A 25,153-nucleotide genomic window follows, 5' to 3' on the forward strand; every position below is an offset into this window, starting at 1 on the left:
CTACTCTCACCCGGGCAGCCTTATTAGGCTCCACAATCGCCATTTTTTGACAAATAAAATGGCAATTGCGAAAATGCACATATTTGCATATATGCAAAAAGCCGATGTGAATCACCCATACACGCAAGATTACGTGTGTTTGCGTGCCTGTAAGCTTGCGTATGTGGGCCATTTATGGCCCCATTTTCCATACACGTGAATGAGCGCAGTTTTGCAAACGTGCATATTTGTATATATGTGAATGTGTGCATTTTCGTGACTGTGGATATTTGTATGTATGCAAAACGGGGCCATGAATAGCCCATATAGGCAAGATTACAGGCGATGGCTTGCATATAATCTTGCTTATATGGGCTATTCACAGTCCCATTTTGCGTAGATGCAAATATGCACTTTTTCGTGATTGTCAATTCCCCCCCCCCAATGGTGATGGTGGAATTCGACGCTGCTGCCCAGGTGAGTGCAAGCAGCTCAGAGAGCACAGGAAGGGGGTGAGCAGGGGCAGGGGCTTGTCGAGCAAGGTTCAGGGGAATGGGAGTGGGGGTCAGCCAGATTCCCAGATGGAATCAGGTGCCTGCATGATCCCTAGCTGGTAAAATGTTTTCCTGTACACTGCAGCCACCGAGCTTCCCCAGTTAGGGCAGAGTCCAGGAGGATTCCCAGACTACGCACTTGGTCTTTTGTGGGGAGTGCAACCCGCCGCCTGCTGCCAGCTCCTGAGGTAACCCTTCTTGCAGGGAGTCGCCATTTCAAAAATGGCAAGTCCCTGGAAGAAGACCAGTCACCATACATCCAGGCCTCAGGAGATGGCGGCGGTGGCAGGCGGCAGCAAAGACAGCAGCGAAGACAGCAGTGGTGGCAGCAGAGGCAGAGAAGGCGACGGTGCGGCAGCAGTGGAGAAGGCAGTGGCGCAGCAGCGACGAGGAGGTGGTGGCGGCAGCCGTGCAGAAAGTGGCTCAGGTAAGGACCTGGAGGCACCGGGGAGGGGCTGGGTCTGGGGGGCTGGGCCTGGGGCCGAAGCTCCGAAGCACACCGAGCGCTTCGGTGAGCCCCCAACTCACTCCAAGCTACTTCGTGCTCCCTCCACTTCACCTCAGGAGGGGCACAAAGTGGCCCATTTTGACTCAGGGTTTGGGCCTCGGGCCAAAACGGTGCACAGCCCTATTGTAGATCAACCCAGTTGTGGGTCCATGGGAAGTTTCTTGACTCAGTCTTTGGCCGTCTTGTAAAGGAATGTGGCAATAGGGATGTATGCAAGTCACGTATCTTTTCGATGAGGCTCCGCACCTCCCCCCAAAATCCTTCCCTGGCTGGCTCCACTCTGCGGAGATTCCGCAGAGCCACCGGCCAGGGCCACCTGCAGCCGGAAATCCAGCCACTGGGCAGTCTTCCTTCCGGGGGTGGGGTGAACTGCATATGCAAATGGCGGCAGCTACAGCGGCCGCCATTTGCGTTCTCTTTTTTTCGCAGTTTCACCCTACGTAAATATTTATGTAAGCTATTACGGCGAAAAAAGGGGAACACAAATAGTGTAGTGGGCACCATTTGTGTTCCTTCCCCCCCCCCCGCTGTTTTAGCTTACATAAATATTTACGTAAGCTATTACGGCGAAAAAAAAGGAACGCAAATAGCGTCCACTACGCTATTTGCGTTCCCCTTTTTTTTCGCCGTAATAGCCTACGTAAATATTTAAGTAGGATAAAACGGCGAAAAATAGGGAACACAAATGGCGGCCGCCGTAGCTGCCGCCATTTGCGTATGCATTTTTCCCCCCCTTGGCTTGCTGTGATAGGCTACGTAAATACTTTCATAGCCTATCATGGCAAAGACCAGGATGCAAATGGCGGCTGCGGCAGCCGGTCGAAAGACCAGCCGTCGCTGCTGGAGCTGCTGCTGGAGCCGCTGCCATCCGGAACATCCGCCCCAGGTAAGCTTCATCCTGGGGGGAATCCACGGGGGAGTGGGGGGTGGCAGGCCATTCCACCACAGATTTTGGGGGGCCAAATGCCAGTGCATTCGGCCTCACTGAAATCCGTGGTGGAATTCTCCGCCATCCCTATGTGGCAAACATTTTCTTTTCAAAGCATTTTCAAAGCATTTGGAGCATGGTGATGTGTTGCTGTCATGGTTTAATCTGTGATGTTGCAAACCATCTTGTAGTGATTTTATTTTTATAAGTGTTTGCATTGCTCCAATCAGTTGTTCGTTTCATTGAGGTTGTAATTCATTGAGACTGTAATCCACTTGGGTTCATATTGCAAAGGAAAACAGGAGAGAAATTGATTGATTGATTGATTGATTGAAAACATTTTTTAATTGCTATTTCAGGTATTCAGCTGAAAAAGGCTTCCAGAGCAGCTTATGAAGATTAATAATAAGACAGTCCCTGCCCTCAGTTTTTCAATCTAAAAGACATGGCACAAAAGGAAAAGGGATTGGGAGGGAGGAGGAAAAAAGCAAACTCAGTCACTAGGTCTTACTTAGAATCATAGAATAGTAGGGTTGGAAAGGGCCTATAAGACAATCGAGTCCAACCCCCTGCTCAATGCAGGAATCCAAGTCAGAGCATCTCTGACAGGTGGCTGTCCAGCTTCATCTTGAATGCCTCCAGTGGGTGAGCCCACCACCTCCCTAGGTAATTGGTTCCATTGTCGTATTGCTCTAACAGTCAGGAAGTTTTTCCTGATGTTCAGCTGGAATCTGGCTTCCTGTAACTTGAGCCCATTATTCTGTGTCCTGCACTCTGGGATGACCGAGAAGAGATCCTGGCCTCCCTCTCTGTGACAGCTTTTCAAGTACTCGAAGAGCACTGTCCTATCTCCCCTAGGTCTTCTCTTCTCAAGGCGAAACGTGCCCAGTTCTTTTAGTGTCTCCTCATAGGGCTTTGTTTCCGGTCCCCTGATCATCTTCGTTGCCCTCCTCTGAAACCTGTCCAGTTTGTATGCGGTGCATCCATTCCAGGTTTCAGTCAAACCAGTCAGGTGTTATTTCTGGAAGAAAGGAGGAAAGCAAACTCCCTGAAGCTGCTCTGTCTTTGGATGATGGATGAGGCCAGGTTTGTCTTCCCCCTTTCCATGGGGAGGTAGGGGGTGGTAGGGGAGTGTTCCTGGGAGGTAGGGGGTGTTCCAGTGTCCGTCAGTCTCTGGCTGATGGATGTGTGCTGGCCAGTTGCTCTGCAGTCCCAGGGCAACTGTCAGATAGAACTTTGTGTTTTCTGTTAGGGAGGGGCATAGCAAACTCCAGCACCTGTTTCTTCTATGGTCACTCGATGGGGCCAGGCTGGTCAATCCCCTGCCATGACGTTCTTCCCGGGAGTGTAGCCTTCCAGTGGTCCCTGGTCCTCTGTAATAAATAAATGCACCCTTTATTCTGTACAAAGAGAAACATCAGCAGATGAAACTCCCAAGGGCCTATTTAAAAGGTACTGTGCTCACCCTAAGGGCAGTGTCCAATGGTGTCATTCTGCAAACTCAAATGGCATTAGTGGAGCTCTGCCAAATATTTCTGTTGTGCAAGCAGTTGCACTAGTGGAGCATGAACTAGCAGAGCATCTGGCTCCTTCTCCTCAAAGTGGTTGAGTAAGCAGTTGCGCAAGTTGAACATAGTTGGATTCTCTCCTTGAGCATAGCGGGGAACCTAGAGGCCTGTAATGTTGTAGAAATGGCCCTTTACAGACACTGTTGTGCACAACAGCAAATATACACAAATATAGAGCCCCATCTTGTGTAAAAGGGGCCCTGTATTTGTACTGGGTGGGGGGAGGATTGTTCCTGTCTCCCCCTCCCATCCCAGGCCAGCTATGCAGGGGCAGTGGTGTGAGGGGCTTCCCTCTAGCCTTCCTCCTCCCATCAAACTGCTTCCTTCACATACCAAGGATGAGGGGCAGGGGAGGATTGTTCCTGTCTCCCCCTCCCATTCCGGGCCAGCTATGCAGGGGCAGTGGCTTGATGAGAGGAGGGTGGCAAGAGGGGCTTCCTTCTCATCTCCTTCCACTCATCAAGCCACTGCCTTCATGGAAGCTGGGATGGTACAGGGAGAAAGGACCACTCCCCCCCCCGAGCCATGCGCCCACAGCAACAGTTTTTTTCTTAAAATTAAATCTTGCACAAGATGGCCGGCCGGAAAGTGCTGGCCATTGTGTACAAGATTTAATTTATGAAAAATAGCAAGCTGCCATTTTTGACTTGGCTACGGGCACTCGCGGGCGGGAACGGTGAGTCCCGGCAGCTTGTGCAGCTTGGCTGGTGGGGGTGGGGGCTCAGCTCAGCAAGTCCAGTGGGCCCTGCAGGGACACTCATGACATCCCTATAGACACGTTTGAAACTTTGTAGACCGGGTCATTTGTAGCACTGAATGGTCCTCGCTAGAAAAACACACCAGTACAAAGGCTTTCATGGGTGTGAAGTGGGATATGATTCCTTCTCACAAACCTCCTTAATCTCCATGCAACGGTTACAACAGAGTGATTAGCTTTGTATCACATCTCTTGAAGTGTGTGGAGTGCTGCTTTCATTTCAGAAACTCCTTGGAAACCCGCTCATTGTTTAATAAAATGTCGGAATGAAATGTTGAGCTGCCATCCATGCTCAGGGGATTTTCACATAGTGGGTTTGATTACATCGTCCCCAAATGCAGGTAGCAAATCACATTTCCTCTTCCCCTTTAAATGTGAGTAAGGCTGGTCCCTGAAGTTCCAGCATCTTTTAACTTAAAGCTCTTACTGCAGGAGCTAAGCCTTAAGAGAGGCATTTCAACCTTATAGAAGGGATTGCACAACAGCCAGGAAACCACCCAATGAGGGGCAGTCAGAGAAAGGGTGTGGGGCCAGCCGAAGGCTCCACAGTCATTTGGGGAACCCTGAAAGGCCAGATTGGAACCCCAGGAGTGCTGGATTTGTCCTTTAGGCATAAGATTCTGCACCCCAGCACTAGAGTAAGGAAAAATTTAAGCTACATGCTCTATGACTAGCATAATGTGTGTTTGATCAGAAGGGATTAACATGCTCTGCCTGCCCCCAGTGCTGGATCCAGGAGTTTGAAGGACTGTGGGCATGACACCCTCAATTGGCCCCTCTCTCAGCGAAGCTACCTTCTCATTGCCATTATCACTAGCTGCTAATGCTCCTCCTCCTCTTTCTCATCATCACTACCCCTTGCTTGCTTGTAGGGATGGCAGAGAATTCCGCCATGGATCTTGGTGAGGCCAAATGCCAGTGCATTCGGCCCCCCGAAATCTGTGGCGGAACGGCCTGCCCCCCCACCCCCCGCGGATCCCCCCCAGGACGAGACTTACCTGGGGTGGATCTTCCAGGCGGCGGCGGCTCCGGCGGTGGCGGCTCCGGCGGCTGGTCTTCCGACCGGTAGGGATGTACGAAATTGCCCTTACCTGGCTCCGCTGGGTTCCGCTGGGGGGGGAGGCGCTCTATCCCTCCCCCCGGAATCCTCGCCAGGTGGGGAGGCACTCCGCGCCTCCCCCCCAGAATCCTGGCCGGCCGGCTCCGCCGAGATTCCGCAAAGCCGCCGGCCAGCTCTGCCAGCAGCCGGACATCCGGCTGCTGGCTAGCAGGGATGCAAATGGCGGCGGCCACGTTGCCTATCACGTCTGACTTAAAAAAATAAAAATAAAAATGTGCATACGCAAATGGCGGCGGCTATGGTCGCTGCCATTTGCGTTCCTTATTTTGGGCCATCTTAGTCTACGTAAATATTTACTTAGACTAAGACAGCAAAAATAAGGGGAACGCAAATAGCGTAGTGGACGCTATTTGCGTTCCTCCTTATTATTGCCATCTTAGTCTACGTAAATATTTATGTAGACTAAGACGGCCCAAAATAAGGAATGCAAATGGCGGCGGCCATAGCCGCTGCCATTTGCGTACGCGTGTTTGTTTGTTTTTTAAAGTCAGACGTGATAGGCTATGTAAAGATTTACGTAGCCTATCACGTCTTTTTTTTTAAAAAAAAAACCTAGCCATGATAGGCTACGTAAATCTTTACATAGCCTATCACGTCTTTTTTTTTTTTTTCAACACTGAAAATGGCAGTGGCGGCAGCCGGTTGGAAGACCAGCTGCCGCCGCCGGAGCTGCCGCCGCCCGGAAGATCTGCCCTAGGTATGTCTTGTCCCAGGGGGGATCCACGGGGGGGGGGCGGGGGATGGCAGGCCGTTCCACCACGGAGTTCGGGGGGCCGAATGCACTGGCATTCGGCCTCACCGAGATCCGTGGCGGAATTCTCTGACATCCCTACCGACCGGCTGCCGCCACCGCCATTTGTCTTGTAAAAAAAAACAAAAAACGACGTGATAGGCTACGTAAAGATTTATGTAGCCTATCGTGGCTGGGTTTAAAAAAAACAACCCCCCCCCCCGACATCATAGGCTATGTAAATCTTTACGTAGCCTATCATGGCTGGGTTAAAATAAACAACAACAACTGCCTACGCAAATGGTGGCGGCTATGGCCGCCGCCATTTGTGTTCCTTAGTTTTGCTGTCTTAATCTACGTAAATATTTACGTACACTATGACGGCGAAAATAAAGGGGAACACAAATAGCATAGCGGGCGCTATTTGCATCCCTTTTTGATTCACCGTTTTAGCCTACGTAAATCTTTACGTAGGCTAAAACGGCGAATCAAAAAGGGATGCAAATAGCGCCCGCTACGCTATTTGCGTTTCCCTTTATTTTCGCCATCATAGTCTACATAAATATTTACATAGATTAAGACAGCAAAAATAAGGAATGCAAATGGCAGCGGCCATAGCTGCCGCCATTTGCGTACGCATTTTTATTTTTACTTTTTCCCCCAGAGCCGTCTGCGGTCGGAAATCCGCCGGAAATCAGTGGGCGGAAATCCGTGGAGGATTCTGGGGGGAGGGACGGAAAGCCTCCCCCCCACCATCAACATAATCCACGAACAGGTAAGTCACTTTCGTACATCCCTACTTGCTTGACAGGCAGATAGCTAGTGAGCAAGTAGGCCATGGCATTAGGGGTGGTGCGGGTGCCCGATTCCATCTGGCAATCCAGCAGACACCCCCCCCTGCCTGCACCCCTGAGCCCCACTCACTGAGCCCTTTCCCCCGCTTGTCCCATTCCTGTGCTCAGTGAGCGGCCCACACTCGCTTTATTTGAAAAATGAAATGATTTCAAAAATGTGCATATTTGTGCATGCATGAAAATGCACATTTTTGTGCATAAGCAAATATATGCATTCGCAAATATGTGCATTTTTGTGATTGCCATTTTATTTTTCAAAAAATTGTGAACGCAGAGCTCGACAAGGCCACTGGGGTGAGTGCAGGCTGCTCGCCAAGTGTCGGAGGAGCTTGAGTGTGGTCCAGGGACTAGTGAGAGGGGGCAGGGCTTGGGCAGGAGACCAGAGAACCTGGATGGGGATGGGTTTGCACATCCCTACATGGCATCTGCTGATCCTCCTTCTCACTACCTCTATTGTCTGGGCCATAGTGAGGCAGGTGAACAAGCAGGTTGCAAAAGTGAAGAGGAGAAGCAACTCGAAAGGGTTCTTGTCAAGCGGTCCCTGCTAAGGTGTGGGCCCATGGCAGGTGCCCAACCATGCCTATCCTTGAGTCCCACACACTGCTTTACCCGATCAGGCAGTCAACTGCATAGACAATGGTCAGGTCATTGAAAAATATTGGGTTGTTTTTACTGACCCTTTAAATGGATGGCATTGAAAATAATATGTCTTCTGAGTATGATATTCAGCAGCTCTCAAAATCAGGCATGGATGGGTTATGAAGTGAAGATGTAGATTGCATGTAGATTAGGGCTGAGCTGAAATTACCTCCCAAGGTTCATGTTCATTTTTATAAGTGTCAAAAAGCTCTTTCCATTTTCAGTTATTCTTATGCTCTTTGCAAATATATTCATATTATTTAGCTGTTCTTCAGTGCCCACTCTTTTCCTCCCCTGCCCCAATTTGCTTTCTTTGTCATTTAACTTGGTTGGCTCAGGTGGTAGGGATCCACAGGATTTTGTCAATTAGGCCCTGACATTTTTGTGATGTGATGTGATGACAATGCAGGTGTCCATTTAAAAACAACAACATCTTGTGCTTCAGCATAGCCAATAGATTGAATACCGCATGAGCAAATGACGTTAAGGACAATGAGGGCAAAGAAGAAGAAAAGGCAGGAGAAGATGAAGAAGAAGTAAAGGAGGAGGAGGAGGAAGAAGAGAAGAAGGAAGAAGAAGAGGAGAGAGGAGAAAATGATAGAGAACAGGGAGGAGTAGAGGAGGAGGAGGAGGAGGTAGTAGAAGATACTGAGAAGCAACCACCAACAAAGATAGAAAAGGGAAACAAACAAAGAGTTGGCTACTATTTATTTATTTATTTATACTCAGCCTGGCTGTGTCGAATATGCTAATTCTGAGGTAATTATCAAAATTAAAGAATATTCAGCGCAGCCCTGATAGAGAGCTCAAGAGATTACTATGTGAGCCTGGCAGCATCTAAGTTGCAATAATAAAACTGCGATGCCTGCCTTTATGCACAGCACAGTACAGATTTTGAAATATTCTCATTTGTTACCTGGATACCCAGCAGAATATTTTGCCATAGGATATATATCAGCAGAACACAAGCGGAAGGAGTACAGTGAGAATAAACATGATACATGGTAACTCTCACTGCAGATTCACCTGAAAAATTGCTTGCCTTTTATTAAATAACACTTATTAACTTACCATATTCTTCCTGAAATAGGAAACAGAACCTGACCTTTTCAAACCCTCCTTTTCTGGCAGTTTAAAGGGAGCCTTATAAATACCAGGAGATACTGTTCTGAGCAAGAAACACGACCGATTGAAACAAATTTAACTTTGATACATAACGCCAAAGACTACCTCAACAGGCACATTTGCCATTATTGTATTACCTTCCTATCAAAAACTGACATTCAGACTATTCCAGAAAATATGAGTGCCCTTTCAGCCTTCCAATTTGGATTTATTTCCATTTTGTGTGTGATGTTGTTTATTTGACCTTGTATTAATGTCAGGCATCGGAATTTAGTTGTGATGAAAATGAAAATCCTTTTATTGGGCTTTTGGGTTCACAGGCACAGGACTGATCTCATTACAAAAACAGAATGATATACTCCAAGTTTGATGAGCGAATAGGAACCCAAACGCTACATTTTGAGAGGTTTGTTCTGCTTTCCCTCATTGGCACATAGGATTCAAACGTCACTTTGTGCAAATACACAAATGTAGCTTTTATTTATACACACACACACACTCAAGAGCCCCCAAGAGCTGTTTTTGCTTTATGCAAGGAAAGGTCAACATTAAGGTAGTCTCCTAACTTCAGCTAGACACTTCTCTCTCTTTCACATTGTCATTTGGTCTGCACTTTTAAGCAAAACATCTTAATTTGCAATTCTTGGACAAATGCGCAGATCAGACTGCAGCTACTTGTCAGATTATGCACTTCTCCGAATTGTGTGGTGCAGTTCTTGGCTCAAAAAAGGCATACAAAAATGAGAATATTAGGGGAAAGTTGAATACAAAATGCATATATTATGGGAAAAATGATACAAAATGCATAGGTTAGGGGAAATTGTGTACAGAAATATGAAGATTTGTGTATTTTTTAAATTAAAATCAGACTGACTGCGGAAGTTGCACAGAATGGGTCTATGGCTGAATACATATGAAAGAGACACGGACCAGAAATAAACTGATTTGTCCATGCCTACTTGCCATCATCCTGAAGCAGGGGAGAATGATTCTTCAGCCACCAGGCACGTATCTCTTGCCCTTGGCTCGCATTGATGAAACATCAGCTGATCATTTCTGACTATTAGCAAGTGGTCAACTTAACAAAGGTCAGCCAGCCAGCAGCTGCAACAACACTTACATGCAATTGATTGAAACCTTTTAAACCCTAGCAAGCAAGAGGCAAATTGGTTTGAATCAAATGGCAATCATGTATTGTGTACTGAAAGTTGAAACCATATATTGTTTGTATAAATATTAAACCTCTTTATGCCTTATTCATTTATTGCATTGAGTACTATGCACCCAGAACTTTTCTTATCCCATCATCCTTCCTCTAAGAAGCCCAAGGGTATTCATAGCTCTTCCTGGTGACAAAATCCAGCCTCCCATTTTTACAGTACATCTCTGACTCAAAGACATGCCCAGACTGGCACTCCTAGGCATTTCAGCGAAGGTAGTTTTGCCCACCCTGTTCCCTGAGAACAAGGGCTGGAGCCCATGACAGGAACCAGCAAATCAGGTGGTTTATGCTGGCCACTTTTTAAGCCAGCCATGCCTCTGAACAGGCCTCTTTTCTCCAGTGCAGCAACTAGGGATGACATAGGAATCTGAGCAGGGGGTGGAGTCCCACGGACTCCCCTCCGCCTGGTCACATGGACCCTGCTTGCTGGGCTGTGTGGGGCTCATTTGTCCACTCAGTGATTGGCAGGAAGCACTGCGAGGCCATCTGTCCCGTTACCAAGTTGCAATTGTGTGCGCAATCATGGCTCGCTTACTTCCACATATCTAAAGTTGCGTCTCTGGCTGCCGTAAAGGGGCAATGACTTAGGTGTAAAGGGCCCTTTATGCCTGTAATCTTGAGTCATTGCCCCTTTAAGGGCCATAGCCATAGACGCAACTTTAGATATACGGTAGTAACCACGAGCTGCGACTGTGCACACAGTTGCAGCTCGGTAAGGGGACAGATGGCGTTGCAGCACCCCCCGCTGGTCGCTGAGCCATCCTTTAACTCCTGCAGTGTGGCCTGTGTGGGCGGGCAGTAACAGCGACTTGGCAATCACCTGAAGGGACCAGACAGAGGTGAGTCCATCCATCCCTAGCAGCAACCCTCCCACCCTCCCACTGTCACAGTAAGGGATTAGTCAGACATCTGGTTATGGAGGCTGAGTAGGATGGGGGGGGCGCTCCTGATTGGCCATGCTCTTTGTTGCCTACTCTTTCCTGTCTGGACCTTGGGAGGAGTCCTAATTTGGCTTATTGGATTTAATTCTGGTCATAAAAGGCATGTAGTGTGGGCAGCAATCTTTACCTTGAGGCACCTAAGGGTGAGGGGTGCCTTGGTCAGCCTATACCTCATTGCTGCCCAGCTCAAGGGGAAGTGGGATGGGGCCACCCTGGGACCCTGGCTTTGCTGGCATCACCAGGCTACTAGAGCAAGGTGTTTTGCAAGCACTGGAGTAAAGATATTGGCCAAAGTCCTTTCAGGTCCCCATAGTGATCCCAGGAAGAGCCCAAATGCACAACTCCGATGAAGGAGGAGCAGGGCACTCAAAAGATGCACACAGAGGCCCTGCGGTTGATCCCATCCTCTTCACTCACCAGTTGGCTTGACCTATTCCCAGAGGGGTGCAGGTTGGCACAGCACAGCGGCTACCACAGTAGTGGCTTCTGTCTTTCATTCTTCCTGGTGGAACTGCTGCAGCTCTGCAAGTCCCAAGGATGCAGTGATCTCCCTGCCCATTGCCACAGGCCACCATAGCGGGTGGCCACTGAAGGCCTTTATGCTAGGTGGCTGTCAAGGTTCCACTTATGACCTGGATCCCCTGACAACTCCTTAAGGATCTCTTGCCTCCTTAAGAGTTCTTTTAAACTTCCCCTTCCCAGTAATGTGGGATTCAGGTTGCAGACATGGGGTGACTGACACACCAGACACAGGGTTTAACCACAACAGTTTACTAGTAGGTTTAAGGCAAACAAATTACAACTAAGGGCACAAGAGAGCTGAGTGACACAAAAGGCATTGCAAGAAAATAAAACTTGCAAAATGCAAATTTCCTTATCTGTCCTTATACTGGCTGCTTCTTCCTGCTCACCGTTCAGACTCTGATCTCACTTCAGGCTCTGTCTCTCTTGCTCTGGCTACAGCCTGATCTTTCTGATCCATACTGGCACTCTCCCTCTCTTGATATACCCTCCTTCCTCAAAATCAAAAGTACTGCTTCAGCCTGAAGAAGTGAAACTTAAATGGAGAAATGAAACTGGCACCCAACCAGAGAAATGAAACTCTCCTTTAGGGTTACCCGGTCCCAAAAGAAAACTCCAGGCCTCTAAGCCTGACCTTTTCTCCCCTTGTCTCTGTAGACCTCAAACCTTCAGAGTGGCCTTCAGGACAGACTCACAGCATCTGCTAGGCCCATACTTCTGCAACAGGAGGTACATAGAACCATCTTTTTAAGGGCTTGCTTTTACAGGTTCTGCCTTTAATTCTGACCTCTTTGTGAGGCTAGAAAACAGACTTACTTTCTTCAGTACCTGAAATCCAGGGGTGTCTGATTTATTATTGGTGTAGGCTTCCCAGAATGGAGGATTCTAATTGAACAGGGTTCTGTCTTAAGGAAATGGCCAGTTAGGGTCCCAGATAAATCCCGGAGATCCATGTTGGAGGACCATATCCACAGGATGGTGTTCTTTAAAATTCCGATACATTTCAACTGGATATGGTCTCAGTGGAGCTCATAATATAAGACTGAGTGATACAGAGGATCAAAATGATTTCTCTTAGGTCCAGAGTTCTAAGGTTTCCTCCAGGTATAATATTCTGTGGCTTAATGGATAGCCTGATTATCTGATGTCTTGTCTTCCCTTAAATTAAGAAAGCTTTTCCCCCTCATTATAGCTACAAAAACTATTTCTTGGTTCCCTCTGACTCCCCTCTCCATCTCTCTCTCTCTCTTCTGTTTCTGTTCAGACATACTGACACTTCATAAATACCGAATGATGGTGGTGATGATGGTGATGATGATGATGATGCATGGATTAAGTACAACTAATTTATCTATAGCCCACCTTTCAACAAGTACTGTAACTCAAGGTGGCTAATAAGAACAAAACTCTATAAAGACATAATAAATAACATATCAAATAAAACAGCAAACAAGCAATGAAGAAAAAAAAATAGCGGCTAAAACCAGCAAAAAGATATTCAAGGTGGAATGGACTTCATCTGGTGTCTAAAATACATCAAAGAAGTCACTAGGTAAACATGCCTAGGGAGAAGGTCACAGTTTGGGTGTCACCACAAAAAAGGCCTTTTCTCTAGTAGCTTGTAGTCTTCTTGGTATTATTATCAAGCAACACACACACACACACAGAGAGTACACTGCAATAATAAATATTGTCAATATAATAAAAGGGTCTGATCATGATTACAAAACCTGCTCAATTTTATACAATCTAAGAATAATCAGTATAATTAATGAGTGGATATTTCTGTACTTGCTCTATTCTAAACTCCAATACAGTGTAATAAAGGGCAGTAAAATGCTCTACAGAGTGCCTACGGATGCATAAATTCTTAGACAAACAACAGATTTTCTTTTATGCCCAGTTTATTGGCAAAAGTTGCAGTGGCAGATAGTCATAATAAAATAATCTCACCTGTTCTCACACCTGCTTGTAGAGATGACTGTCCAATCTGTGGATAAATCTGATAGATGTATGTATGCTGCTTTCTCACGCAGCCTCCCTGGCTTCCCATGCATCAGATAAAGCCTAGGGGAAGACATAATGAATTAACTCTTCCCATAGGTCTTTTTCAGATCAGGAAGTGCAGACAGCCTGGAAGGTTGCAGAGCAATGGAGAGATGTGTAACTGGAAGGGAAAAACAAACGTGCACGCACGCACACACACACACAGTACCCTTTGCCACCTCACAATGTGAAGGTAATCTCAAAAATGCCACCCCAAAAAGTTCAAAAGAAATGCTAAATCACCGTGAGAATGAGGCAAAGAAATGGAAGCCTCTTTCATGGGGGAATAAAACATTTGGGAAACTGGAGGACAGATTTCAACACAGCGCTTAATTTATGATGACATCAAGAGTGGTTATTTGCAGGGTTTTATCAATGCTCACAGGTACACTGGGAGTGTAGAGCAGGGATGCAAAGGAATGTAAAGCTGCAGCAAACTGAACATGTATTTATTAATAATGCTTGCATACCACTTGCTATAAACAAAATCATAGAATCATAGAATAGTAGGGTTGGAAGGGGCCTACAAGACCATCAAGTCCAACCCCCTGCACAATGCAGGAATCCAAGTCACAGCATCCCTGACAAGTGGCTGTCCAGCCTCATCTTGAATGCCTCCAATGTGGCATCCCTAGGTAATTGGTTCCATTGTCGTATTGCTCTAACATTCAGGAGGTTTTTCCTGATGTTCAGCCGGAATCTGGCTTCCTGTCTCTTGAGCCCATGATTCCGTGTCCTGCATTCTGGATAATCGGGAAGAGATCCTGGCCTTTCTCTCTGTGACAACCTTTCAAGTACTTGAAGAGCGCTATCCTATCTCCCCTCAGTCTTCCCTTCTCAAGGCAAAACATGCCCAGTTCTTTTCAGCCTCTCCTCATAGGGCTTTGTTTCTCTAAGCTAAGTTCTGGATTTAATTGGTTGAACAACAGGGGAGGGCTGGATGGGAATGTGCCTTTTCTTTTGTCCTTGTCTTGCCTTCCCTCCTTAAATTTGAAGCCATCAGAGTAGAGATAATATCTAGAGCTGGGCAGAAATGGCCTCTTGAAATTCCCCACCTTACTTGTTGGCAGATAAATTTGGGAGACAATTTCACCAAATTTCTCCAAGGGGAGGAGAAATTCTCAACAGTTTCTCTCAGGTAGGGCTCCCCATTAGCAGAGCTTGTAGTACAGCTTCTTTCTTCTTTAGTAAGAGTTTTCAATGGCTTTCATGCTGCAACAGATCAGCTGTCTTGGCATGCTGGCCCCCAGTTTGCATCCACCGCAGTGCAAGTGGGGGCAGTGTTGTGTCCAGCTTCGGGGATGACTTGGAGTTACTGCTCTGCCAAACTCTGCCCTCCAATTTCCTGAAAGCTTCTCCGCCCCATGAAAGAGGCTTCCATTGTTTTGCCTCATTCAGGATGTTTTATAATGTATTTTTGTGGTGCTTTTGAGCTTACCTCATGACAGCTAGCCTCCCAAGCTGCCTGCATGTCCTGATCTGAAAAAGCCCTAAGGGAGGAATTACTTCATGGTGTCTTAAACTGGGCTTTAATTGAAGTGTGGGAAGCTGAGGATGCTACAGGCAGCCAGAGAGATGATTGTACAATGAAAAACAGGGCACTTGTGCTCACTCCTCAGTAAGGTAAGCCCAAGAAACCCAACCCCAAGCCATGAGAATTTTCCCCAAATTTCTTCACCATTGAATTTCTTTTCAGAAGCAATTTCTCTTCTGTGAAATTGAATGAGAAAGATCGAAAAATGTGTGGGAGAAATTTTCAGCACAGTACTAGTAATATCACTGCTGTATGTTGTGCAAGAGAATTGAACATCGTTGGCACTATCAAAACTGGGTGAATAGTAGCAAGAGCGGTTTGAGGAATGACCTCTTAGTTCATCTAGGGCAGGGACCCTGGAAGTGTTTTTAAGGTGGGAGTGGAAGGTGAGGGGATCAAGGTGGTCCAGTATTACATTAAAAATTAAATTCAAAAGAGATCCTAATTGGACTGAAAAATGCATACATAGTTTATGAACTAGAAGTTCACTGTTCATGGCTTGGCCTCTTCACTCTCAATCTCAACTGCCTCCCTCTCCCCCGTTTCCACATAATAGATCTCAGCTCACCTCCACCCTCCAAGGCAAAGCTCTGCTCCCAAGGCACAGCCAACAAAATGGTATGGTTGGTTGTTGGGTCCTAGAAAGAGGCTGCACCACTTCCTTCTTTATTAATTAGCCTTGACTACAAAGCAGTACATTTTGCCTGTTGTCCCTGGGGGGACATACCCCCTCTGTCCCATCTTAAGTAACTATAGCCCCCTCTGCCCTACTTCGGGGGTCCATAATCTAGAGTGAGATTTTAACCCCAAGCATCCTAGGCTTTACGGAGCTTCTGTAGTGTTCCCCTAATGTCAAGGTATTTCGACAGAATTGCAAGACACTTGTACTTGCTAGAAGGGACACTATAATATATTTGTGCAACCTGAGAGAAAAGCCCCCAGTTTCAGTATTCTCTTGGAAATAAATGTTCAGGGACACCATAGACAATTTGCCAAGTCTCCCTCAAAATCTTGGGATTCAAATGCTACAACTTGCCCCAGTCTTTTCCCCTGCTGTGAAGATAACTAGGTGTCATGCAAATCTTTGCATTTAAAACAGAATGGGTAATGTCAACAATGTCCTTGCAAATCTAATTTTAAAACCTTCTCCTCTTCATATCTTTTTTCCCTGTGCAAATTAGAAGTATTTGGTTAGAGAATGGTTTATGCTTAACATGTATTGAAAAGACTGGGTGTATACAAAATGGCTCAAAAGAGATGAATGCGAATCCCTGTAAAAAAAAAAAAAGATGATCCTTAGCTTAAACATAACTGTATTTTTTTAAAAAATGTTGCTGTTGTTAAACAAATTGGCCTCAATCCAGCTGAATGTGTTCACAGCAGCTTGGGCTGTGCATAAGCTGACGTTTCAGAAAATCAGCAATGGCCAGGCCAGCATATACCAATCTTCTGTTTGGTGAGGAACGATTCGATCCAGCTGCTTTGATGCCCTTCCCAAACATATGATCAGTGAGATTGCCCTTTCAGAAAATTGGGCCTATGTGTGATAGGGATATATGAGAAATTTTGTTCAGTTCATTTTTTGATCAGGATTTAATCCAGTTCACACTTTCTGAACTGAACACAGACTTGGATGCAGTCTGCGGTCGAAGTCTGCACATTTCCCAGCTTGCAATGTGATTCGCAGACCAAACAGAGCATGCATACATTTGAAAAATTCACATGAAAAGAAATGTGTGCTTTTGAAAAATGCACACAAATACTCTTGAATCAGTGGGAGAAGAATGTGTACATTTGAAAGATGTGCACAATTAATGTGTACATTTGGAAAAACACACACTTTCGTGCAAAAAGAAGAAAAAAACTTGCCATCTGATACAGACTCAAGTTGGAATGAGCTTTGAGATGGAATTTGGAGAGTTTTGGAGAACTTTAATGTGGGAGGAAGTGCATTGTGGGAGGAAGTGCAGGTGGAACAACCATTTTGATGCTTTCTGCCTCTGCTGTGGCATGGACTTAGTGTCATTTAGGTGCTGATGAGCCATGGGTTGCAGAGTTCCCCTATGGACTGGGTTTTTTAGCAAGGTCAGGTTTCAGGAACTGGAGTAGAAGAGCACCGTGGAAAGCTCCAAGTGATGCTGGAGCTGGAAGCCAGACAGGCTTATCTGTATGTTGCTCCAACAAGGAGCAGAATGTGAAGGAACCTTCAGTAGGGATTTGGCCTTTCTTTAGCCTGGTTATCCCTGCCTCACACTGATGGAGACCTCTCCTCTTAAAGGGGGCTGGTCCATTTTAGCAACTTCAGGCTGCAATAAAATGGGGTGCTGTGGTGTGTTGATGTCTTCATGGCTGGAGTCCTCAGAGTCTGAGAATGACAATGTAACTGCCTCTGGATGCAAGGCAGCAGGTCCCTGGGGTATTCCTGGAGAACTGGGTCCTGAGGAAGTGAAATCCTTGTGACACCTTTTGCTGGACACCTGTCAAGGCCCCCACACCAGCAGGGGCCCCACTGCTGTCCCATAGAGCCTTCTGCTCCTCCTCCCCCTCCTCCTTGTTGTTGGTGCCTGTTCACCTGTACCCTCTCCAAGATTACAGGAAGTGATAAAAGAGAAGGAGGAGACACATCCATTGGCCCTGCCCTTTCCTTCTGTGAAGTGGTAGAGGTGGAAAGAGTGCAGAAAAGAGCAGCTAAAATGATCAAAGGGCTGGAGCATCTCCCCATGACAGAAGGTTACAACAGCGGGGATTGTTTAGCTTGGAATAAAGGGGGGTAAGGGGAGACATGATAGAGGCATACAAAATTATGCATGGTGTGGAGAATGTGGATAGGGAGACATTTTTCTCCCTCTCTCAAAATACTAGAACTCAGGGTCATCCCATGAAGCTGATTGGTGGGAGGTTCAGGACAGATAAAAGGAAGTTCTTCACACAGCACAGAGTTAAACTATAGAATTTGCTACGGGCAGTTTGGATGGCTTTGAAAGGGGGTTGGACAAATTCCTGAAGGAAAAGGCTAACAATGGCTACTAGTCTTGATGGCTGTGTGCTACCTCCAGTACCAGAGGCAGTGAGCCTAGGTACAGCAGTTGCTGGGGAACATGGGTGGGAGGGTGCTGTTGCATTCATGCCCTGCTTATGGGTTCCTGGTCGACAGCTGGTTGGCCACTGTGTGAACAGAATGCTGGACTAGATGGACCCTTGGTCTGATCCAGCAGGGCTCTTCTTATATTCTTATATTCTTATGGTCTTATGCTATAGAGTCAAGTCAGAAGGAATAAGCAACCTAATGGGCAGTGGGGCCAGTGGCAAAGAGGTGGGGCTCCTCCGGGAGGGGGCCATGAAGGGCACCCACTGCCCAGATCTGGAGCTGATACTGTTTTAATGTGTATGTTCTCAGAGAGAACATGAAGGAATGAACTAATGCTTAAATAAAATAATCCTCCAGATGCAAAATTTGACCAGTTCTCCATGCTCAGCATGGGACCCACAATGTTGCTGCATGATATTATTAATTAATTAATTCATTCATTCATTTATTACATTTATATACCGCCCAATATCCAAAGCTCTCTGGGCAGTTCACAACAATTAAAACCATAAAATATAAGACGATAAAATACAATCTAAAAATTTAAACGTTTCAAACGACAGTATAAAACATTTTTAAAAATAAAAATATTATCCTGTTCTCTGCAGCAGTGAAATCTGACACAGGTTGGGATTTTCATCACTGCAGCTTCATTGCTTGCAATAGGTGCCACCTTGTTAATAATACCAGCCAGCCAACTAGACGCCCTGTGCCAAAAGATTGTCAGATACTGCACTAAGTTGCTTCCATTAAAGGAGATGTGAAGACAATGCAGTCACTCCTACACCGTTCCATCCAAGCTCCCAAAGTTCTTTGTCTTTCTTTAGATGCCATCCACCCCACAGGATCTCTTTCTATTGAAGTCCCTCCTAGAGATCCAGATTTTAAAAGCTTTGCTTCCCTTTCGCCTCCGTTGTCTTATTCTTAAAACAGTCTGAGAATAAGATGGAATAAAAGAGCAAAATAGGGGGAAATTCTGGGTAAATGCATGCTGTGGTTAAGGCAGCAGACTTTATCTGTGGGTTAGAGTTCATTAGCATATATTATTTTCCCACAGAAAATAATCTTTCCTTAGGATTTCTGCAGTTACTTTTTATTTCTTGCTCTTCTCAATTATGCCATATAAAGTACATATGTGATATGATTTGTACTGTATTAATATGCATCCACTTAAAATTCTTTTAAAAAATCTTCCCTTCTTTTCTTATCATGATCTGCAAAGGCATGAGCACCAAAGGGTAAGTGTGTAGCTCAACACATAAAGAACTAAACGTACAAATGTCAGGCATAGTCCAACCTTCTCCTGCTAAAGTGCTAATTAGTCCCCCCTACCCCCCACCCCAAACGTATAGCTTTCCTCCACCCTTTGGAAGTTGTTAGTCAAATGATTTATTTATTTATTTATTTATTTTTCATTTTAGGTGCATTTCAGACCTAGGAATCAATTTGATTGTTTACATCATTGACTTAGGGCTGAAACATGTGATTTTAGAGCCCTCTGATTGGTAGGGATATATGTGAATTTTGATTCTTTCTTTTTTTTTTACCTTTCACACCCCCGAACATGGACGCAAAGCCTGGATATACCTGAGCTAGTGGTCACCTTTGTCAAATGCATCTGCTAAACATCATATATTTTGAATATATATATATATATGAATTTCCACACTTTAATCAATGGGGAAAAATTCACACCAAAACGCAAATTTTTCCCATTCAAACAATCCCCACCGCACCTTTGCATTTAGAAATGGGAACCAGGCAGTTGAACTTCAAGGTGGAACTCCAAGAACCTCAACAAGCTCGTATTTATTTATTTATTTATTTCTGTACCGCCCAATAGCCAAAGCTTTCTGGGCGGTTCACAAAAATTAAACCAAAAAGCACACAGTAAAACAATACAAAAATATAAAAGCATTAAAACCACAATGTAACAATGCAACCAGAATAAAACCTAGCAGCAAAGATTTAAAATACAGATTTAAAACAGCAAAGCTGAAAGACTAGAAAGATAAAATACTAAAATGCCTGGGAGAATAAAAAGGTCTTCACCTGGCTTCAGAAGGAACATAACGTAGGTGCCAGGCAAACCTCACTAGGGAGCTCATTCCACAGCCGGGGTGACACAGCAGAAAAGGCCCTCTTCTGGGTAGCCACCCTCCCCACTTCCTTTGGCAGGGGCTCACAGAGAAGGACAGTTTAGGATTATCTTAATGTCCTGGCAGGCACATATGGGAGGAGGCGATCCTTCAGATAAGCTGGCCCCAAGCCGTTAAGGGCTTTGAATGTTAATACACCAGCACTTTGAATTGGGCCCGGAAATGGACTGCCAGCCAGTGCAGCTGAAAAAGTACTGGCATAATATGAGCTCATTGGCCAGTCCCTGTTAACAATCTTGCTGCCCTATTTTGGGCTAGCTGAAGTTTCCGGACCATTTTCAAAGGCAGCCCCACTTACAACACATTGCAGTAATACAGATAGGGATGTACAAAACCCTGCTTACCTGGCTCCGCCGGGTTCCGCAGGTGGGGGGAGGCGATCTGTTCCTCCCCCCGGAATCCTCGACAGGGGGGGAGGAGATCTGTTCCTCCCCCCTGGAATCCTGCCCGGCTGGCTCCGCTCTGCAGCCAGGCTGTGGAGCCCCCGGCCAGGCCAACTTGCAACGGGGCCTCCAGCCGCTGCTGGGCTGGTGCGGACACAAATGGTGTCCTGTGTAGGGGACGCCATTTGCGTCCCTACGCTGGCCCATGATAGGCTACGTAAATATTTATGTAGCCTATCACCGCAAAAAAAAAAAGGGAACGCAAATGGTGGCGGCTATGGCAGCCGCCATTTGCGTTCCCTTTTTTAGATGTGATACGCTACATAAATATTTACATAGCCTATCACGGCGGAAAAAAAAGGAATACAAATGGCAGCGGCCATAGCCGCCGCCATTTGCGTTCCCTTAGTTTTGCCATGATAGGCCACGTAAATACTTACGTAGCCTATCACGGCTTCCTCAGGGACTCAATTGGCGTATTTATGTAGCCTATTTACATATTTACGTATTTGTTTTTAGTATTTATGTAGTATTACGTAGTATTTTTTAGTATTTACGTAAATACTAAGTATTTACATAGCCTATCACGGCTATATGGAAGAAGCGAATGGTGGCCACAGATGCGACCGCCATTTGCAATGCAGCGCAGACGGCAGCAGGTAGGTGCTCCGTTCCAGGCCCATTTCGTGGGTTGGGGGGGGGGGCTTTGTTCCACCATGGATTTCGGGGGGCTGAATGCACTAGCATTCGGCCTCACTGAGATCCGTGGCAGAATTCTCCACCATGCCTAAATCTAGCCGAGAAGTTATCAGAGCATGGATAACTGTAGCTAGGTTATCTCTGTCCAGATAAGGGCATAGTTGGTATATGAACCTAAGCTGATAAAAAGTGCTCGTACCTCACTGATTCTCCCATCCCTAGTGATTGGATCACCCAACGATTTTTTTATTATTATGACAGCACTCATGGGAGATCTTGGTTTTTGAACAGAGAAGTAGCAGGAGGAAAGAGGTGTGTGTATTTACCTGGGGTGGCCATGTATCTACTCCACAGAGGACCTTCTTCTATTTGAAAAGCTGTCAGAGGGCAGTCCTCTCTTTGAAGGTGACCTCTGAAAGACTTGTTGTTGTTGTTCAGTCGTGTCCGACTCTTTGTGACCCCATGGACCATAGCATGCCAGGCCTTCCTGTCCTCCGCTCTCTCCCGGAGTGTGCTCAAGTCCATATTCATTGCATCAGTGAATAGCATGGGGGAAAGGTGAAAAACCCTCCTGCTGCTACTGCTCCAATCAAAACTGGAGCACTACATGGCTTCTTTCAAATGTCAGCAGATCTGATCATTTATCTCTGCAAATAGCGTGCCCTTATTTTCACCGTAGTCTACATAAATCTTTACGTAGACTAGACGTGCCAAAATAAGGAATGCAAATGGCAGTTCCCATGGGAGCCGCCATTTGCGTACGTGCTTTTTTTTTTTCCCAAAGTCACCCGTGATAGGCTACGTGATGATTTACGTAGCCTATCATGGCTGACTTTGGAAATCTAGCCATGATAGGCTACGTAAATCATCACGTAGCCTATCACGGGGTCTTTTTTTTTTTTTTACTTTTTGTTTCGCGGCTGGGGAGATGGGGCGCTTCTCCCCGGCCTGAATTTCAGCCTGGTGAGGCGGGAAGCCTCCCCCCCGGGCCTGAATTTCGGCCGGGCGAGGCGGGAAGCCTCCCCCCCTCTCCTGAACTTCGGGGGGAGAACCGAAGCGCCTCCCCCCCACCGCGAAGCCAAGCTGCGAAAAGGTAAGTGACCTCCGTACATCCCTAATGGAAACAGGCCCCTGCACATGGGCAAAGTGCTTCTGCACATGCAAGGAGGATTGCCAGTTTCCTGAAGTAGAGCTCCAGGGTCCCCTCCCCCCAACAAGGATGGAAGCTATCCTGGAGGTGTGGGTGCTGCTGCTAGAAAGATGAGGCAGAAAAACCACCCCTGTGCACACACAATAGCACATGGATGGCCTTTTGGATGCCTGCCTTTATTTATTAACCCATACATGGCCATAATTTTGAATTAAGTTAAGTGAGTCAGTTAGGGAGCAATTCTATCTAGATAGGCGTCCGCCTCCGAAATCGGAAGCGATTGCCTATCCAAAGCAGGGCAGGGGAAGCACGGAGGGGATCGTTCTCTCTGTGCTTCTCCTGCCCTGCTTTTTCGGCTTGACAGCTAATTGCGGCTGTCTAGCTGCAGGAGCACGGAGTGGGGAAGGAGGCCGCTGTACGACACATAGGATGTGTTGTTACAGGCATTTATGCTCTCCCTGCCCTGGAACGCCCCCAGCTGCTCCATGCTCCTCTTGTGAGCACGGAGGATAGGGCTGTTCCACGCTGCCTCCAAGGCAGTGCGGAAGTGCGGGGAGGTTGGTTCTCTGGGAACTGGCCTCAGAGCGTGGGCTCCAAGGTTGGTTCCCAGAAAATGACATATCCTATGGCTGTCTAGTCGCTGTCTAGTGGGCATAGGATTGCTCCATCTATTCATTAAATGTATATATCCCTTCACACACCCTAAAGGAGTGCAGAAGCTATTTACAAAAAAAGGAGAATAAAATACCAGAAACAACAACTAAAAAGGAATGCATATAAGTGGCAATAAAGAAATTACTGAAAACCATATATTACTTCATATCTGAGATGGCAAGAATTTGAGATTAAAAACGAATTGAATGTGGGAGAAACCAAAACTGATAGGTTAGGCAATCTGGTCCCAGGGTTTTGAGTACTTAGCTCTTACAAGTCTGAGTTTGAATTCCTGTGTATTCAACCATATTAGTGCTGAATTAGCACTGCCACCTCTCTCTCTCTCTCTCTCTCTCTCTCTCTCTCATTCTTTTTTATAAAGCTCTTCATTTTTAACAGCAGTGTGCCAGGCAGGTACAACATGGTTCTCCCCATAGCTGTGCCTCTTGAATTTGGCTTGTGAAAAGTGAAGATAATTTTGTTTGGGTTTGCTTTTGGTAAGAATTTTCCAAAATTCACAAATGTCTTCATATTTGGGATGGAAAGAACTTGACATCTTAAAAAAAAAAAAAAAAAAAGCAAATGTGGGAGAAAGCAAAACTGGCAGATGTGCCCATCTCTACCCATGGACCAGTCCTAACACATTTGATGTGAGGAGGTCTAATTAAACAATGTACTCAGGGATGGGCCCATTCGACCTTTGTCCATGTCAAGGCTCAGCCATGCAACTCAGGCATTAGAAAAGTGCCTAGAGGGCATGAATAATGTGCCAGATGGTTTCTGTTCTAACTATATCTGACTACAGAGTTTAGACTTTATGAACTGCTGACTTCGCAAGTATTACATTAACTGTCCTAATCTTGTAATAACCTTATGACACTGAGTAATGCTGAATAATGAATATTATATGGTGAAGACTGTACTTTGATTTGATTGGCCAACTGGCCCCAGTGTATCAGGTATATTTGCTTTTGAGAGAGGTTGTTGTTCCCACCTGTTGGAGACCAACCTCATGCATGAATAAAGAGTGTCTAACTAAACCTCGACCTCCAACCTCATTTCTTTATTGAGCGGAGAACCACACAGATGGGACATCGGTCCTTCTACAGATTGTGTCTAACTCATACAGTCATGGGCCGGTATGCAGCTGTGTCATTCTGCTAGAGAAAGTAACATTGCATTAGTGGAAACTGGGTTCTGAACTATGTGCAAGAGGAGAATCCAACTAAAGTTCCACATAATGCTTGTACAACCTCTCGCACAAGCTGTTGAACAATCGGTAGTGCACTATGCATGCACAAGTCTGCACAAGCATCATGCACAATGCACAATGTGTGCACAACAAAACGTTTCAGAAGAGCTCCACTAGCACTATTTGAGTTTGTGGAATGATACCGTTGGATACTGTCTGCTGTTGATTGACTAAAAATGGAATTAAAATATCCCATGTAAATTGGTCATAAATATAAAATCTTGAAAAATATAGCTTTATATTGGGTAGGAGGTGGCTTCATTTTGACAAGCCCATCCACTTCCTAAGCTTGCTCTCCGTGAAACTGCCTATGACCTATTACCTGAGATGGAAAGTGTTAAACCTGCAATCTTCCTGGCATGGAAAAGAATGTTGAGATGAAAGAATAATCAATCTTTCATAAATAATATACATGGGTGGATACATTATATATTCAACATTGCAGTCAGATGGTCGAGGAGAATGATAAATTATGCTGTTGAATATCTCTGGAATGAATCTAGGAACAGATCAAACAAAAAAGTTATAAAATAGGAATTATAGGTAATGAAGAGCTCCTTGTAGCACAGGCATTTTGCTGGCTCTTATGCATAATTAAAAGATATGAGGTCAGGGGGAAGCTTAAAGGTGATTATGTTGTCATTTGTTGTTCTTTTATTAAGCAATACCCAACCTGTGTTTATTTTATGCCATAATGTTATAATGCAAAATGACAGGCACTTAAATACATTTTTTAAATAT

The sequence above is a fragment of the Heloderma suspectum genome, chromosome 4, assembly GCF_057233095.1.
Source record: "Heloderma suspectum isolate Gila_16-S chromosome 4, 16-S_ref, whole genome shotgun sequence".
In the NCBI taxonomy this organism is placed as follows: domain Eukaryota; kingdom Metazoa; phylum Chordata; class Lepidosauria; order Squamata; family Helodermatidae; genus Heloderma; species Heloderma suspectum.